This window comes from Bacillus rossius, chromosome 1, assembly GCF_032445375.1.
Source record: "Bacillus rossius redtenbacheri isolate Brsri chromosome 1, Brsri_v3, whole genome shotgun sequence".
In the NCBI taxonomy this organism is placed as follows: domain Eukaryota; kingdom Metazoa; phylum Arthropoda; class Insecta; order Phasmatodea; family Bacillidae; genus Bacillus; species Bacillus rossius.
Window position 1 is genome coordinate 211,329,656 of NC_086330.1, and position 20,378 is coordinate 211,350,033.

At 35.8% G+C, this 20,378-nt stretch overlaps 1 protein-coding gene across 7 annotated transcripts in view; it reads right to left on the bottom strand.

Annotated features, from left to right (window-relative positions):
- Positions 1-20,378, bottom strand: part of LOC134527267 (peroxisome biogenesis factor 2) — a 386,335-nt gene that overhangs the window by 181,843 nt on the left and 184,114 nt on the right. The window lies entirely within an intron of this gene.

Here is a 20,378-nt window from a genome sequence, read left to right on the forward strand (position 1 = left end):
AGATCAAGAAGTAGTGTAGGGGGGGTTGCTATTTTTCTTTGATGATGTCCAAATTTACCTTGTAAGAAATAATCACTGAAATTAACAACAGAAGAAATTGAATTTGCATGAGAGGCCAGAGTGGAGTACATAATAAGATTGGCAGATCAGATGGCATAGTTTTGTCTTAGCAGAAAGAGCATGAGATACCACAAATGTTTGAAGAGTTTAGTATTATGCTCAAGAATATGGAATGAGGATTAACAAGAAGGTACAGAGACTTGAGGAAGAGACTTGCAAAATAGTACTCTGTTGCATAGCATTATGGTGCAGGAAGAAGGTGGAAATTATACAGATATGAATATTGAGAACAATAGAAGAAATATAAAAGCAAAGTAAACTTAGGAGATTAATGGTATATTTGTAGAGCCAAGATTTTATGGTGTTATATAAAAGCAAATTTTGTTATTAAAAATAGTAAATTTCATCATCACCATTAATAATTGAAACACATGTAATAACACGTACATATCAAGAACAATTACGTTAACAACTTCAACAATTTTTAGTAAAGCACTTAAAATGTATACATAAAACATACCAAATAACTTATAAAAGTAAATTAAACAAAAAACAACATCTAAAAAATTTAATATTCTTCTATAAAATTCATCAGTTCACATGAGCTATAAATATTAAAATAAAGAGCAAAGATAAACATTTTTTTTAATGTACTGTCTAGAACACATATTTTATAATCTTATATATTGACAAGTTTCAATGCCATCATTTATATTTTTTTAAGTACACCAACCCCTCAGTTAGCACATCATCAAATTGCACGAATTCATTTAGTGCAATGTTAATTTTACTGCCCCAGTCTTGAATAGCAGGTCTGTAAATTTCATTTAGCACAAAATCACTACAGGCAAAAAAAAAAAGTTGGGCATGCTGCCCAAAGTCTGCTTCAACTAGGGTTACCAGACGTCCGGCAAAAGGAGGACATGTCCTCCTTTTTATATATTTTTTTGCGTCCGGCCGGATTTTCCTTAATGCTCCAAAATGTCCGGCTTTTTTATAAAGTGAGATAATTCCTGCAGTTACACTTTGAGTAAAGCACGCGGTGCGCGCTAATGCGCTGTCCGCAGTCACCCCACTAGTAAGTAGTTCTATGACAGCTTGACAGGTAGCAGCACATGCAGAAGCACGTGTGGTGTGTTGCAAGTTTATTGTAAATAATTATAGATGGCAGGAGGATGAACTATGAACGGCCAGCTCAACGCGTACACGCAGGACACAGCGCATGCTTAGTTTGTGTTGAATCAATGAATTCTGTGGTGTAACAACCACAAGTCCACAAGTCGTTTCTGCATTTGTAAAAGCCACATCATTTTCTAATTGTTTATGCATTAATGCGGCGCTAACTTATAGTAGTGTGAAACAATGTCTAAAAGAAAGTGTAAATTTAATGACACTTTAAAAACTAAATTCCCAAATTTTGTTTGTGGAAGAACTGAACATGAAGCTAAGTGTGTGTTGTGCGACTGTTACGTTTCGGTAGCAAATAAAGGTTCTACAGACTTGGAACGCCACATGAGTAGTGAGAAACACAGGAAAATTGTTCGCAGCTCTTCGTCAACTACAACAGTAAGTTCTTATTTTGTAAATGAAGTAAACAGTAATGTAAGGGCCGCAGAAGGAGCATTGGCGTTTCACACCATTAAGCACCACCATTCTTTTAAGTCAATGGATTGTACGTCTAGCCTGAACAGAAAAATTTTTGGAGACTCGAAAACTGCAAAAAATATTAATTGTGCTAGAACTAAAGCCGAAGCAATTATTCGAAAAGTCATTGCTCCTCATGCAATCGACATTGTTGTTGAGACATTGGGAAGTATTTCATGTTTTGGTGTCGCTACAGACGCCAGCAACCATGGATCAATGAAGATATTTCCCATTCTTATTCAATATTTTGACTGGAAAGAAGGCGGGACAAAAACCAAGGTAATTGAAATACAAGCCCTATAAAACGAACAGGCAGATACTATAACAAATTTTATTTTGATGACCTTAGAAAAATATGGCCTTGCCTCGAAATGTGTTGCGTATTCTGGAGACAATGCAAACGTTAACTTTGGTGCGCTGAACAGAAAAGAGGGACGAAATGTGTATTCATTTCTAAAAACCAGGCTCGGTAGAGACATCGTAGGAGTTGGTTGCCCAGCACATATTTTGCATAATACATTACAGCATGGTACTGACTTGCTTAAATATGATATTGAATCAATAGTCATGAAAATTTTCAATTATTTTTCCGTGTATACAGTTCGCACAGAATCTCTCAAGGAATTCTGCGACTCAGTTGATCTAGATTATCAATAACTGTTATCGCACAGTAAAACTCGTTGGTTAAGTCTTTTCCCAGCTATTGAGCGAATACTTAAATTATTTCCAGCTTTGAAATCCTACTTTCTTAGTCAACCACAGCCACCATACATAATCAAGAAATTTTTTGAAGATGAATTTTCAGAAATTTACTTGTGGTTTCTGCACTCTCTTATGTCTGTTTTCGATTCAAAAATATAGGCTATTGAAAAGGAAAGGAATTGTATTTTGGAAGTTGTTAACCATCTGGAGGCAACACTTCATTGCCTCAAAGAAAGGCACCGTCACACCTTTGTTCCTTTGAAAGTGAGAGAACTGATTAATAATTGCAAACAAGCCGGATTGTGTACAGAAGAACACTGTTCTGATTTTTTAGGTGAATGTCAGATTCTGTATGAAGCATGCATTAACTATTTAGAAAAATGGACAACAAATTTAGAAGAATTTCAGTGTTTCAAGTGGATGTACTTGAAATACAGACGAAATATTGAATTCAACAATTTGTTACCAAGCATTACATATTTGAAGAACAAGGGTATTGCTGTCGATGATGTCAGACTTTTTGATCAGTACTGTCATTTGACAGCATTCCTTAAGGAACAAGATGAAAGTTTCTTTGATGGGAGTTTGGATGTGATATGGAAAACATTTTTTAGTGAATGCGCTAATTCAGACCAATTCTCAGAACTTTTGATAATATGTGAATTTTTTTTCTCTATACCAGGACACAATGCATCGGTTGAAAGAATTTTTTCCATGATAAGCAGTCAGTGGACAAAGGAGAGAAACCGACTTCTACCAGAAACTGTCAAATCCATCACCACAGTAGTTTACAACTTCAAAGAAACAACCTGCGAAAACTTTTACTCATATCTGCTTACGAACCCTAAAATCTTAAACAAAATTAGTTCATCTGAAAAATATTAAATGCATATGTCTGCTAATTATGTAAATATTAAGCTTATTGTGTTCCTGCAACAAACTATAACATTCATTTGCTATACACAAGAAGATATGTTATTTTGTGTGATATATGTAATATTATGTTGCGTTTTGTATATAGTGTGTTTATACTGGGTTATTCACTTTTTGAACATGTCTTTTTTTTTTGTATAGGATTTATGTACTTTGTTATTCACATAATCCATTGTATTCAAAATAGTTATCACATAAAAAACGTGTTTTTAATATGCTGTATATGCGTAGTTTGTTTGATTCTTTATACTGAAACTGTATTAAATGCCAAAACATTGTAAAATATCGTACTCCATTGTAATTAATTCATGGCTTTTTTAAAAAAAATATTGTCCTCCTTTTTAGTGAAATTTCCTCCTTTTGCGAGATGAATGTCCTCCTTTTTTATTATCAGTGTCTGGTAACCCTAGCTTCAACTCTATAAACAACAGATGTACCATGGTATACAGGTAGCCATACGAAGGGGGAAGAGATGTGCGTACAGGTCTGACTATGCTATCAGCTGTTTTATAAACATCAGCTATGGCAAGTTCAGTTGCAGCTATGAAGTGTAAAAGACCAAATGTTTTGACGTCCATTCATATACCACAGGCTGTACATTGTTGCCAGGCCACAGACCAGGTCGTGATGAACTTCAGTCTAGCCAGTGGCAAGTAACTTGCACGCACAAACACAAAGCAACATCTGCCAATTCGTCTGCCGGTAACTGTACGTGTGCAAGCACCTGTAGTTGGAATCATATTGGAATCATGGCTTCCAAGTGAGAGAATAATGCATCATGTTCAAGTATTTGAGACATAACTAGACATATTACAGCGTGCAGAATGTCATGAAGGCCACACTTATGTTGGTCACACTTAAGTTTTAAGCAAATCAACTGTGCGCACAATCATATGAAATAAGGACTCTATTAAACATTTATATAAGTTTGATGCTGTTGGCTGTAATAGCAGAAATATATTTGACATTAGATACCGGAACAGATGATTCACGTGGAAAAGGTTGTTACATGAATGGTGCCATGAAAAAAAATCACAGGTCTGACAGGATTGGTGTGAACCAAGTGGTGATATACATGAATAACCACTTTAATTCTTGAAAAATTTTGTTAAGTTTATAAAGATAAATGGTGTAAAATATTTATTGTTGAGTGCTATTCTACTCACATATCAAATAGTATTATTGGGACTACTAAACCTACACAACCTTTTAAGCAGTAGGAAAAAATATTTGATTTATTATGTGGTTTAATTTTAATTCTGGTGTCAACAAGTCAAATGATTATTTTTATTTTTGACACCATTTTTTTATTCAATATTATTAACATGAATCAAAAAATCTATATGGATAAAAACTCAAAATCATTATAATACTAATACATTTCCCTGTGATTTTTCTCTGTAGGCTTCAGCCATGTCTTAATGGTATCAGCGTAGACAGATTTTATTTACTTTACTTTACAAAACTATACATAGAATGTGAATAGTTATTTTAAATAGTACAATATATTTTAGGTTTTTAAATGAAAGCCTAAACTAAAATTTATGATATTAATTCTATAATTTTACATTAAAAAAAAGGCAATTTAGATGAAAATCACTGCATTTTGTGTTTTACCTTGCATTTCAGTGTTATTGATTTCAATTTCACTGTTATTTCAATTTTATAACTATTCACCACATAATCTTGCCTCTAACTAGTTGACAAGTTTTTAGATATAGAACAGGGAACTATATCATATATTGCTTGAGATAGGAATTAAGGTATGGTAAATTACAGAGCAGAAGAAAACCAAGGTATAGAATAAAGTTGAAAAGTAAAGCACTGCTCTGCATGCACTGCACTGCACTGAATAAGAATAATAATCAATGTGAACTGGAAAACCCTAGATTATGATGACTTAGCAATAACTATTAGCAGTAATCTGTTTAGTGTTGCCTGTCCACACATTGCAACTAAAAATCTTTCAGCATCTTCAGGCTTGGTGTGGTTTTCCATCAATTTCATCTACACGAGTCATCAAGTATAAGCGAGTAAGTATCAGTGATAATACGGACAAACTCCCCCAACCGACAGTCAACACCAGAAGAATGTTCTAGGCCAGTATTTAGTTCTAGCCACACACTCGGTGGGAGAGTTTAGTCATAACTTTTATTACAACTAACATGTCTGAATCAGCCTGCTTCCTGGGTGACATTTCAATGCATGTCCAGTGGAGTTTATTTATCTGTCAATTCAAATGTTAAATAAATTTAAAATAAGCTTGTTTTACCCTGCTTTAGTCTCTGTTCCATTGATTCTAAGCCAACCGTGGTTTCAAGTTTATCTAAACCCACAATGTGTTTGTAATATGTTCAACTATGGTCAATTTTCTTGTTTGTAGTCTCTGATGTATTCCATGATTCTTGTATTTTCCTTTTTTTCAATATGTAAACTGGGCCAAAGAAACATGATACAGTAAACTCTCGCCAGTCGTGGCCCGAGAATCCGAAGTTCTCAGAAATCCGGGGTATTTCCGAAGTGACATGATCGTTACTGTTTAGATGTATGTATCACTATTCTCAGTGGATGATAAGAGCGACGCTCACTGATATTTATAGCGCGGTAAAAGGCTCTGAACTGGCGCGCAGTCATCTCGTTCCCGTCAGATAACTGTGAAATTTGAGCGGTGACCGTAACATTATATGGCGGGAAAATAAAGATAAAGGTGTAATGCCTTTTCCTCTGGTGCTTTCAAGAAATTTTTTAACGGTTTTTTACACCTAAAACTTCAAAACCATGCCTTTTAGCCATTTTAACTCCTCTTAATCCGATATAAAAAAAAACAGTTGGGCATTATCAAATTCTTAAATGCTTTTCGTAAACAGACTCCAGTCGGATATTTAGAGTAGGTTGGAAATCGCGTAGGTTTTCCTGAAGCTCTGGGCACCGTGTGTCAGTGTGTGAAACATGTTGCCAGTGACAAGTTTCCTAGCTGTGCGCGGCACACGACTGTAGTTGTCATGCGTCACACGCCGGGAATGCTGGCCGGAGGGAAGGTGAGTATAGTTCATTTGCGGTAAAAATAAATACTCTAACCGCCCTGCTAAATTTTTCCATTAAAGAAATTTTGAAGTTTCAGAGATTTTCCAGCAGAAATAATGTTCTGTAACTAACAAACAAATTGTATCAAAAAATTAACGGTAAATGGCTGCCGTGGGGGGCCTTAAAAAAATGTTCATTTTACCGGGAATGGACTATACAACCTGGCTTTCGTCGCATGCAGTGTGGAGTAGGGGAGGAAGGATGTTGACAGTTTCACACGCAGAAAATGGCTAGAGGGCTGGAGAGAGGGAGAGAGATGGTTTGTTGTCTGGGAGGGAGAGGTAAGCCGTATGACGTCATGCATCCGCTGCCTTTGCAGCCGCCAGCCTGTCTAGACGAGATTCTCGCACTCCCACTTAAGTCGCACAAGCTACTGCTGCCGTGTTTTTAAACGGACTGTCCAATTTTTTTTCTCTTCTTATACGAACATTAGTAAGTGCACTATAAACCAACACAAAATATATGCTGCATGTTAAATAATAGCTTTGTATAAGCTTTTATTGTGAGTTTTACCATTTTTTCCCCGATTATTTTTGTTTTGTGCCAAAATTTCAGATTTTTTGATGGTTCTAGTGTACAATTAACTAATGATTTTTTTTTTTATTTCTCCCGTTTCTCTTTAGTTTAACTGGACTGGCCGTGTGTCTGTGAGGGAGTGGCCTTGAGTCTCTTGCCAGCTACGTATCGCTTCTCTCTCCCGCCCCTCCTAAATTCACTTCCCCTTATCCAGGGGCTTCCCGTTTCAGCGCACGCCACATTGCTACGCCTAGCTCTTTCACATCAAAGTGCGACTTCGGGTGCCATTAATTTAATTTAAGATGACTTTAAATTACTTTTTACACAATTTACTACCAACTTGAACAAATGGGTGTGTTAAATTTAATCAGGCCAGGCTGTAATTTTTCAGGAAAAAAAATTTCTCGGGTGCTTCATTTACTATGAATGGACTATACTGGTATTGCTTACGTACCATTCTGTTAACTTCTCAAGTGTCTTGTTTATTATGACGTCCTGTGGTAGTATTACATGTTCATTGACTACCATCTTATCTTTTAGAATTTTTTTTTTTGTATTTTAATGAAAATTTTTCAAAAATCCGAAGTTTTCCAAAATCCGAAGGTCATAAATCCCCGACACCCACGGATTTGCGAGAGTTTACTGTATTTTGTAGATTCTGGAAAGATGTTTGGCTGTTGCTTTAGAGCTATTAATGCCAAAAAGGACCAAATTGTAAAGAATTTAAACATAACATAAAATGTTTTTATACCGGTAAGACTATAACTACCCAACATATCCTTAATTAACCAGAAATGTATACATTCTTCAATTATTTTTAATTTTTCATTCATAACTTTTATTTTAAAATTGGTACCTAATAATAATTACCATGGATTATGATATTGAAAAGTCACGTTGGTGCTCCTTTAACATTGGCTATACATGTTTTTCTTTAAAAACTGTGTTTTGGAGGGAAAAGACCAGTTCATTTGGCTTCCATCTATAGAGTGTTTGTTGTTTAAAGTTATTTTTTAGAGGTTTCAGCTAGTGTTTTATGAAGACCTATTTGATGGTGTCCAGTCCGTAACAAAAAAGTAAGAAAGTTTATTATACGCATAAAATATTAATCAAGTACATAATTGTTTATCATGCATGACTAGATACAACAACTAGATATTAACATAACCTCAAAGTTTAATGTTGATTAATAATTTTCTGGGCTAATATTTAACTTTTTAAGATTAGTCCCGTCCGTAACGTTTTAAGATAATTTGTTGTTTTTGTCAATTATTGCGAATTTACTAAAACACTAGCTGCAGTACCCAGCGTTGCCCGGGCTGAACACAGGGTGAAGGTGAACTGTTTAGAGATCAGATGTATAGCCCGTCCCACTCTTAGATTGCAGTACACGGCTTATGGCGCGCGCTGTTGCCAAATCTCTAACATATTACGAATTTCAGGAGATGCGTGTCTTTGTAATTTGGATCGAACAAGAAGCATTTTAAGAAATCATATCGTAATTTATAATATTTTATACTATTACACATATAAATTTGTAATAATGCCACTTTTATGTAAATTTCAAATAAAAACTACCTATTGTAGACGAAAATTTCTTATAGTTTTATTTTCTGTTCTAAAAATCCCATATATATATATATACATATAATTATATATATTTATCACATTTTCATGGGCCAGATAAATGCCGTATTTTTGGACAAGTCACGTCCAAAATGATAAAAAAAATACGGTAATGGAAATTCTCGGTCGAGTAAGTTATGGGAAAAATCCGAACAATTGGTTCGAAATGGGGAAGATTTTTTGAAAAACAGAAAAATCGCAACAACTCCCATAATATGAATAATATCGAATCCGTTTTAACGTATGATGACTCGGATTACCTAATGCCGAAAAATGTTTTCTAAATACATTTTTGATACGACCAGCCATAACTGCATGGGTTCGAAAAAAATTTTCACCGGACAAAAAAAACCTAACTGCCTTAGTAGACACCTTATCAAATCTGTTTAAATTGTTTGTAATAATATCATAATTATTTTCCAAAACTTTGTCTAAAACAATGTTTGATAAGATGCTTGGTGTTGAGAAGGATAGAAAAATAATTCAAAATTTTGTACCATGATCGCTATTGAATTCCTTCGTATTTATTTCATACATTTTACATATTATGTTCAAGAATCGATTATAATATTTTTTGTTGACTAAGGAAGCCATGTATTTGAAATTGCTTGTAGGACAGAACCCCACTTATCTAAACACACGACCCTGTTTCCTCTTACGACGGCAGCGCGCGCTCTTGTACTGATAAGACACATCTTTAACAGCTATTTCCACGGAAACTGTAGAAGCAATTGAGATGGGGCTGCTTTTAAAAACAAATTCAATTCATTGTGAACATTTTTCTCGCTTTCGTCCCCCATCTATCTTTAATAGAAAAAAAGTTTTCCGCGGGTCGACTTTTTGATGTGTCAGTTTGTGAAAAAATGCATTTCAATATATTAAAAAAATTATTTAAGTGAAACCTGTACAGTTTTTGTCTTAACATTTGTTCGGTGGCGTCCTAAGGCATTAATTTACTAATAAAAAAAATCTGAATGAAATACACATGTAGGTTTTCTTTTTTTGATGTGAAACATATCGGAATACTCCAAAACAGTTCGCAGCGAATAAGTTATGTTTTTTTAATTTTTTCGGACACTTAAAATATTGTTAAGTATTCAAAATAAGCATTGCCTGATGCGTATTTTGACTCTATACAATATGAAAAAAAGCTTGGTCCAAAAATTAAAATTTTAAATTTAGTTTGATATTTGGCAACAACGCACGAAGAAACAAGGACAGTGCTAACGGCAATCGGCGTGTGATAGAGAGAGAGAGAATGCGCCCATTTACTTCCACACTGCAATCTAAGAGTGGGATGCTCTATAGTTAGTAATTGTCATCTTAATTTGAATGTCAAGTGTGCAAAATAATTTATATCACTTTCAGATCCCGACAGATGTTGTTGTGCCAGTTTATAGTTATTTACCTGGTCTGTATGTAATCTAGTCTCTATAAAGCAATATAGAAAAAAAAAACTGAAAAATAAGGGATTACTAAAATTGAAAAGATTCCATTATCTAGCTAATGCTCGGCATGCATTGCAATGCCTCATTCAGTTTTGTTTTGTAATATGTTTGAAGTAGTTACACATATACAAATAATATATCCATGTCTTTAAATACGTAAATATTTATCTCTATCTACATCTATAGTCCTATATATCTATGTATCTCTCTATCTGTATTTATCTCTTTATATCTACATATATTATATACCTCACACTATCTCTATGTATTCTATATGAGGGTACTGATTGCTTCGTTGTTAATATCACAAGGGTGTTTTTGACTTGTATGGGAAAATTAAGAATGATAAGGCATCTAGTGCGTGGCAAAAATGTTAATAGGCAGTAGGAAATAAACTTCTAGCGCCTGCAGCATTGTCAACACACACTTCGTACGTGTACTGCATGTTGTATCTAACCCCCTCCAATGCATTTGATTCTAAATTGGACTTTAAGTAAGGATCCCTAATGTTATTGATATGATATAATATAGCCTATAGCCTTCCTCGATAAATGTACTATCCAACACTGAAAGAATTTTTCAAATCGGACCAGTGGTTCCTGAGATTAGCGCGTTCAAACAAAAAAACAAACAAACAAACTCTTAAGCTTTATAATATTAGTATAGATATGCTAATAACTAACCTTCACATGAGAATTTCTTTAATAATATTAATAAATTTAGAAACATGTAATGTACAAAAATCTTTACTTTGAGAGTTGAAGCCAAGGAACAGAAGTCCATACTACCGTAAAGTGTACACTGATTCGGAGACAGATGAAGAGTGTGTTGTGCACAAGCTTACCAAGAACAGTGTTAAAGGAGGGCAGTACCTACTCATTGAGAAAGTAGGGCAGAGTAAACAGCAGAAAAATCATAGATATGTCTTGGTGAGCCAGGGAGGAGTAGAAGATGTCAGCATTGAGATTTTCTACATGGAGCAGGTTGTACGCGATGGATGCCAGGACATTCTTTTTAAAACTGATACAAGGAAGAAATATGTTGTGAACTTTTCAGAAGTGATAGGTTTACTTCCAGAGCTTGAGTTAAAACAGCTTGGAGATAGGATTTACAAATTTGAAAAGATAATTCCAGGAATTATGTAGAATCTGCTTTTCTGAACTTAAAAAATATTTACGATACTGAAATGACTGATAATGTTAGAATTTTTGCTGTTATGTTCATTAAGGAGTAACTTTTAAACCAAATTGTTATGTTCAGTAAGGTGGTATTGTAATTATATTTTATCCCAGGTCATGTCCCGTCTGTAACTGGTCACTCACTAACAAACATTTTACAGGATGTCTACCAGATCTAGTAAATGAAATTCCCTGATTTTTCCAAGTTTTATAGGTATAAAATGGAATTTTCCAGGTTTTCTGTAACACAATTACGACATTCCACGAAACTGAAAAAACTGCATAGCAGTACATTGACGGGTATCAAAGTATTTCAACTCACTTAAATTAGTAAAAAAATTACCTTCTTCCAGACAAGGCCAAAGTGACTCATTTGATGACAAATAAAACATGCTGCTACAAATATTTCACACAATTACTTTTGCAAAAACATTAGTAAAAGGAAGCTCCCATCAATTTTGCAGTGAATCAACTTTTGTGTCTATTGCACTTGCTTCAGAATGAGCCAAATCCAACACTCGAGCCTTCTTCAACTGCAATGCCTTGATCTCCTCTTAACTCTTCTTTTTTCTGCCTTCTTCTTGTCTGCAACTTCCTTTTCTTTTTGTTTTGTTTGTAGGGCTTCCTTACGCCTACAACTAGCATTTCTTACATACTGTAACATAGATTTGGTGATATCACAGGGTGTCCAGCAAATATCTGGTTTCAAATTCCAGTACATTTCCAGTACATTTCCCACATTCCCTAAAGTATTCAAGTACAGGCTTGCCTATCCTTCTAAACTTTATAAGTGAAATAAAAATATGTCTTGTAAATGCATTTTCTTAAAAAATTTTTAATTGCCAAAAATCTTATGGTTAGAAAAAATTACTAACCTTAAATAATGGCACTTAAGCTTTAATAAATATTTCAGGTAATAAATATCTACTTACTAAAACAAATTAATTGTTGACCAATAAAAAAATATGACCATGTACACCTAACTCAAGTGCTTTCAGAAAAGAAGTGTAGCCTAGGCCTACTACTAAAGTTTAGGTTGTTAGTATGTTAAATAAAATACAGTTTAAGAATATGTAGAAGCAATTATGTATCTTAATTATGTTTTATTATCTGTTTTCAGTAAGTCAAAATGTACTCAATGACATACTTCTGAACATAATAGTGCAAGTATGTCCGCAGTTAAAAAAATTCCTACTATGTACCATTATTTATAGCGTATAGTTAAATCAACAATATATCATTATATATATACTTATCGTAAAGTACATTTAATTTCACATTGAAACACAGCAATTTCATAAACATTTTTCCTCAGATGTAAACATGGCCATGTACACTGTAATTTTTCTAATCTTAAAACATTGATATTAAAATATAAAGAACTAAAATACAATCTCATGATTTCATAATCCTAATCTATATTTAATTCTACATTGAATAACACCAATAATTGTAAGTAATAAAGAAAAGACATTTTTCAAGCGAACCTCTAAACTTCAAAATTACTGCAAAATATATTATTGACAATCAGCCTGTTTAGTAAATTAAAGCATTCAGTTACTATATTTTATTACAACTTTGCACACAAGGAAATACCTTAAATCACAAATGTTGCACTAAATAATATAGAACACAAAAATTAAGAATTCATGAAATTCCTTACCTCACCAAGTTGACTAATGCAAAATTCGACAAGATAGGCCTACTATTTTTCCTTCAGAATTGTCTGTATAAAACTGATGATACAGTAGTTCTGTCCAAAGTTTAATATTAAATATGCAGACAAGAAAATAATATTTTAAAAATACACACACTTGATTAAAAAATATTTTTAAAGACTAAAATTACTTTTGTAGCTTATTTATTTGCTCTTCAATTTTTTGTATTTCCACCTGAAAGTCGGTTACTAACTTTCTTCTCTTTGATTCCAATTCTTGAATTTCTCTTGCCACCTTCACTTTTTTTTCTTGACGCTCAATCTTTGAATTTTCTTCTTTCCGTTTTCTTTCAAGAGCTTGTTTGTACCTCATATGGGCTTGTCTGTAAGAGTTTATCATTGCTTTTGTAACTTCTACTCTCTCTACACCACCAGCTACAGAAACAGCATCAAAAACACAACGCTGGGCGATGAGTGATTCCTCATTCATATTTTCAATGAGGCATTCAGTATTCACCGAGAAACCTCTTTCAAGGTGTGAGTTTCCATGTGAAAGTATTAACAGTTGCTGCACAAAAGATTTCAATTTTTCCCACTTTGAACATCTAAGAAGCATCATCCAGAAAGAATCTAAACGGGTATCTGACTTATTGTAAGATTTCATCTCTGTTTTGATGAGTACATCATTACAAAATTCTTTGTAGTCTCTGGCAATATCATCTGCTGTATTAATTCCTGCTATCAAATTGCCTTCAGTTAAAATTTCCAAAGCTGAAGAACGATAGCAGTCACCATTTGCAGCAGCTATAACAGCAGGATTCAAACACTGCAAAGATTTTGTGAGTGGAAATTTAAGTGGCGACCAAAACATAATTTTTGCCACAAGAAGCTGAAAGCAAGTTCTGCAATCTTTGCGAAAAAGTAAGAGCTCTTTCTGGTTGGCTCCATCACATTTCCTAAGAGCGTGTCGTGTAGCATATCCTAAATCTACTTCTTCACATCTAATAAGATTTTCTTTTTTCATTACATCTATATCCTTGAGCTGACAACTTCCAATAATGTCCCTCTTCACAAACTTGAAAATAATGTTTTTCATCAAACAAACAATTGCCTCGTAGAGGAAAGGTGCTACTGGGGCATCTGTTTGAAAGTTCCTCAAAAATGGTTCCATTTCTGTGGCCAGAGACTGGAAAAGTGTTAGTTTGGCAAGAAGCAACTTGTCTATTACTGAAGCAGCAATTATTTGGAAGCTATGACACTTTGGTTCTTTCTTACTTCCTGCAACACATGTGACATACTTGAGAATTCCAGGTAAAATTGAAATTGCTCTAGCTGCTACATTAGCATTTTCCAGCCACCTAATGCCACAGAATTTCAATGGAAAATTTCTTTCGCCACAAACCTCTACAAAATCTGCACGGCGAGCTGGAACATCTTTAAAAAGATAGTATAGAGCACGCAGAAATTCAATTATATTCCAAGCAGTTCCTTTGATGCCAGCTTTGAAACTGTTGTGCATAACATGAAAGCCACATGAACCCATATCAAGAATTTTAGGATCTTCTCTGCCTGGTCTTAATTCTTTAGCCATGTCCCTTTGCAACTTTAAATTTACGTTGGGGCCATCCATTGACAACTGCAAGATACAATTTAGATCTAAACCTTCCAAGGCAGCCTTCAAGCCATTCAACAAGTCAGATGCTGCAGTGTGTTCTAAAAACACTGAATTCAAATATCTAGTGGTGACATGATTCTTGGAAGTGTCCCAATAGCGAAGAGATACATCCATCTGTTGTTTCTGGGCTACTTTATTCAGAGACTCATCAAAACCCACCACAAAAAAATTAACATTTTTTACGTCATGCATTAATTCTTCATGGAAATAATATCCAAGCATTGCATAAGAAGTTTTCGACTTCTGCAATTGCATACCCTTAGCAATTTCGCTATCTGGGAACATAAGTGTAAACAAACTCACACTTTTTGCTGCACTTCTCAGTGAAGCATGCGATACTACTGTTTGCAAACACCACAGAATTTCCGCTTTTGTACAGCTGTCCTTTGCTAGAAAATCTTTCATACTAACACTACTCACCTGTTGCTGCACATCTGAGTTTACATCTAATGCATTTAAATCTTGGATGCAAATATTCTTTGTAGAGTGAGACGTTTGAGGAGTGGAAGCACTGGAACACATTTCCTCACTTTGTGACTTATTAGCTAGAGTTGAAAATGAACGAATTGACACAGTTTTCAATTTGTCATTCAATGCCCTCTTATGTTCCATGCCTTTACTATGGCTTACTACAGCTTGCCTGCCCATACTATCGACTTGAAAAACGACACGACACAATGTACAGCGTGCAAGGTATATATCTGTAGGGCATGGCGAAACCCAGCTGAATTCTTCAGTCCATCTGTGTTTGAACTTAGTCTTTCCCCTTCCTGCGCGACCCATCTTACTAAAAGTGCAAAATTATTATTTTCACGTACTTGTTACTCCTCGCCGAGTTTTGCAGCACAGTTATTTTTAGACGTCTATGCACACACAGGTCACATATATTATAAACTGACACTACAACTGAACGAATTTATGCCAACATTTCATGCCATGGCCTCTCCATAACCTCTTTTAAGTATCATCACAATAATTCACTAGGCCTTCAACAAAACGGTACGTATTCGACAGTATAAGATACAAACAGTAAACAAATTCACGGACAACATTTAATTTAACGCAAAATGCCTACTGCAAACATCACTTTTCACAGTTTAGAAATGTAAAATTCAAACAAAACAAATATGGCGAATGAGTGAAAGTTCATTTCACAGAGTCAAGAACAATGCCTATGCAGGGCAGCCAACAGCACTTAACAGAACATCTCAATGTTTTACCCATGTTAGCTCCTGCCAGCACAAGCGCCATTTTCTGATTAGATTGGCTTGTTTGGAATTACACCGCTTTTGCGCATGCACGAAATGTATTTTATTTTTCGCGCTAGCCAAATTGTCTGGCTGGCACTACTTTTGTCTCTCTATTCTATAACATTTGTATAGGGGCTGGCACTCGTGCGCTGTATACTTCTTGCTCGCGCTGCACTGCAGCAATAGAACAGTCACGGGAAAGAAGTGATCATAGCACTGCTGCATTGTTTTTTTGCCCTATATAGCGTCTATGCACGGTAGCCCATGGGCATAAGCGATCGTGCATTGCCATACACCAGTTTCCCGTTTTCCACGTAAATATTCCGTACATTCCCGCACAATCCCGAGCATTTACACAAACAAGTACATTTCCAGTACTTCCCGGAATTTCCTGATTGCTGGACACCCTGTATCAACATGCTCTACACCTCCAGAACGTTGAACAAAGTCGTACACTTGTCTTTGTGCAATCAGTGTTTCTTCCTGCAAGTTTTCAGTTAGCAGATTAGAACTAACTGAAAATCCTCTTTCCAATTATGCATTTCCATGGGAAAGTACCAACATCATCCTCACAAACTTTAGAAGGTCTGCAGCTACTGTATGTGCCTTAAGAATGAGCATCCACAAACGATCAAGGTGCCTGTCTTCACGAGAAAAAGACGAGAACAGTGCTTCAGAATCTTGCGAGGAACATACCAACTTATATGATTGGGGACTTTTGTCTTGAAGTTTTTTTACCATAACCTTTGGACAAGTCCTAACATCATTTTTCAGTAACAGGATAGACTTTTCTGGTACTTTCTCTTTCTTGATGTCATAGCGTACTGCATAACCCAACTTGATATTGTTAGCAGTCAATAGATTTTCCTGGTTATCAACATCCAATCGAGATACATTGCGTTTCTCCCTAAAGCTCTTCAGTACCTCTAGTTTCAAAAACTTTCCTACCAAAGCTAATAAAATGTCTACCAATGAATCAAAGAGAAAAGGTGCCATGGGTGCCTCACTTTGGAACATTGTAAGAAACAATTCCAGCTCTGATGCCAAAGAGTGGAAGAATGTCAATTTTACTTCTAGAAGATTATCTTCAAGAACACTTTTCATTACATTGAAAGAGACAGATGAAATAGAAACTTCACTAACAAATTTATTTAGGTGGGGTAACGTTTTCATGGCATGCTCAGCAAATGCAGTATTCCATCTGATTGCACAAAATTTCTTGGGAAAAAGCTCTGATCCAGTTATTCTAATGTAATCTGTCCTTGCAGGTACATGCTTAAACAAATAGTAACTGTGCCTCAAAAAACTAACAACGTCCCATTGTGTAGCAGAAATTCCAGTTTTGAAGGCACCATGGACCATATGAAGCCCACAGCTACCAATTTCTAGCAATGATGGCAAATCTTCACCAAAAGTGTCTGTGATATGTATTTTCAAAGCTAACGAAAATGCCCAGTTTACGTTGAGGGCATCCATAGATACTTAAAATTAAATGCACCTGTCTGTATAATCCGAATGTGGGAAGCACATGCTGCAGCACGTCACGTCAGCAGGATAACAGACCAGCTTGAACCAGTTTGTATCACGTGATATGACACCACTTCCGAATCTGATGGTTAATAAAAGAAAATGGACATGGGAACTGTTCGTTATTTGCCATTCAAAAATAAAAATGAGAGGGGCTATACTTGATACTACGTCAATGCAAGCTGATCAATAAACAAAAAACGTATTGCCAACTACAACCTACCAAACAAAAATTCCCTGATTTTTCACTGATTATTCCCTGATTACAATATTCCCTGATTTTTCCAGGTTTTCCAGGGTCGGTAGACACCCTGATTTTAACTGTTTCTTAAAACTTAATTTATTGTCAGTATATAGTAGGTATACTTTTGACTTATCTAGATACTAAAAAGTAAATTAATTGGATAAAAACTACTTAATGGTTTTCAGAAAATATTTAGGTAGTATTCCTCTTTGATTCAAAGGCCAAAAATAACAGTAAAATGGACAATTAATCATATATGCTGATATTATTAAATTTAAAATTATGTTCTTGTGCCGTTTATCATAAATTTTTGGGCACAGGTATTGAATTTTAAATTTAATTTTTAATTTTTAAGAATGAAACCAAAAAATAAGGTTGCATTTTAAAATTCATTTAATTTTGTTTACATTACTGTACTCTCGACTTGATCTTGTGCAACACAGTGCACCTGCGCTTGTTCGCAGGCTCAATTAGATACTTTTGCTGACGATTGATTATCGCAGCATCTCGGCCGCAGTTTGCATCACGTTTTCTCCCTGTAACAGTATGACTTTTCGTGCTAGCGAATGCTACCCCAAGCCCCGCGCTAGCATCTTTCATTTCTCGGAGGCAAGCATAGGTAAGCTGTTTGGCAGCACGTCTAGGAGCATATTACAGTCCTCGGCGACGCCTCGGGATGGTCCACACGACGCCTTTCCCAGGCGACTTAGCAAGTTTTGACCCCCCCCCCCCTTCCCCCAACTCCCCCCCTGTGGCTTCTCGATAACTTCAACCCGGAGCATCGACCTCCAGTGAACCAGCACAGAGTACATGGTCTCTCCAAGGACATACACCCTTGTCCTACAGAGCCATCAGCGAGGCCTTGCGACGGCAAAAATCCCTAACCTAGCTCTGTCCGCTGGTTGCGAGTGCGCCCAGTGCACTCTAGCGGACGTTTCTGTGACCCTCCAGGCAGTTTCTCATCTTGGCCGCCAGAGCGCACTACTCATCCCTCCCATAAGAGACAGCTTGTCACAATCGACTTTGGAACCAGTCGCGGTGCGATTGCGACCTTAGTTTGCCCGCAAACCTGGTTGGAGCGCGGCGAGCGATTTTGCAGTCTGCTTCGCGCCTTCTGGCATCTTCGGAAACCTTCGGGCCATCACCCCCCCCCCCCCCCTTCTTTGGATGGGTGCAGTAACCTGCTTTAATTAGGCACGCCGACACCGTTTTTGAACATTCAGCGGGCAGCATCTGGTCAGTACGGACCACGCGTCGCAATTCACGAGAGTCTATCTCAGTTGTATTTCCTAGACTGGACACGACGTCACGTAGTCTCGAACGTCAAGGCATAGATGCCATAATTTTCTTATTTTTAAATTTGGCTGCCCATGCTAGTTTTTTGATCTAAATTATTTCTTCACATTTCTCGTCATGGCGACCGCGAACTTCCGCGCCAACTCTATTCCTGGAGCCGGCTAACGTGACTTCACCCCGCTGTTTGTGTAAGTAGTGATCATATTTCCCCCCCCCCCCCCCCCCTTTTTTTTTGCCTTTCCCTGGGCGTAGTCTTGCCCAGACTTAGCCGCCTGTTAACCAGTCTAAGCAATTTGGGACTTTGGTTACAGGCGGGGTGCAAGAATAGAGTAGAAGAATTAGAATGGAACTTCACTACCAAAATTAGCAGTCCGTCACAAGTTTTCTACCCCACACCGGTCGACATACAAGTTTCTTCATAAATCAAATTCTTCAGGACTTCGGAAACCTCCAGTGCCAGGACCGCCAGTTTTCAGGACACAGGATTTGGTTGAATTCATTTCAAAAGAAAATTAAAACAAAATGTAATTGTCTTTCTTTTGAGCCTGTGAGCTCACATAAAACCAGGGTCAAGTTTAAGAGATATGGTTGTTTACTTTTATATGTATTTTGTTGCCCCAGGGCTCCCTTCTGTTTGTAATTGATGTATCTTAATACATGTGTACTTAAAGATAAAGATAAAAGAAAATAAAAAGCTAAGTAAATAATTTTAGTAAAAGGGCAGTTATATAAATCAAACCAGCATTCTTGTTATTTCATTATTATTCATCCTCGAAACACATAGCCTCCTAGAATTGCTAGTAGGTTATAAGCAAATTCCTTTGTATGACATCTGGGCACCTCTGTGATAATAATTGTTGTTGTTTTGTTTTCTGGGCTGATGCTTCCAAGGCCTTATTTTTTTACTAATTCCTTTTTTGAGTGTTTACCAGCAGCCCAGCATACGTTACATTCTGTTCATGAAGAATATTATTTAAGCCAGAGTGCTAAATTAATAGTGTTATTGTCATTCTGACTTTTGTCCCATCCGTAACGTCCTGTACGTATTGTGTCACACTCTCAAAAACATTTTATTGATGGTTATTAAAATTAATTTCTTATTTCAGGATATTATGCATGTTTGAACTAACTACTACTATAACATACATTGTAATAATTGGATGTAAATCACTTTATAATTTACAGAAAATATTCGGTGAAAAACTCATCTTTGCCGTTCTGTCCAAATTGTGTCCCGTCCGTAACAATACCTAAAAGATGTATAATTGCAGGGTCAAAATTAATAATTATCTCGTGTATCGACAATTAGAAGTTGTATAATACTACTAAGGGTGAATAACTGCAGAGATTGAAAAAAATGTTTAATAATATATTTGAGACCATGTGCAACATTACTTTTAATGTCTAAATGTCCCGTCCGTAACAATGGAATGGCTGTTTATCCTTTACTGAGATTATATAAGTCTGTAATGTTACAAAATGCTTTGGTATTGTGTATATTGTGTTGCTTCAAAAATCAGTTCCATAGACTGGACACT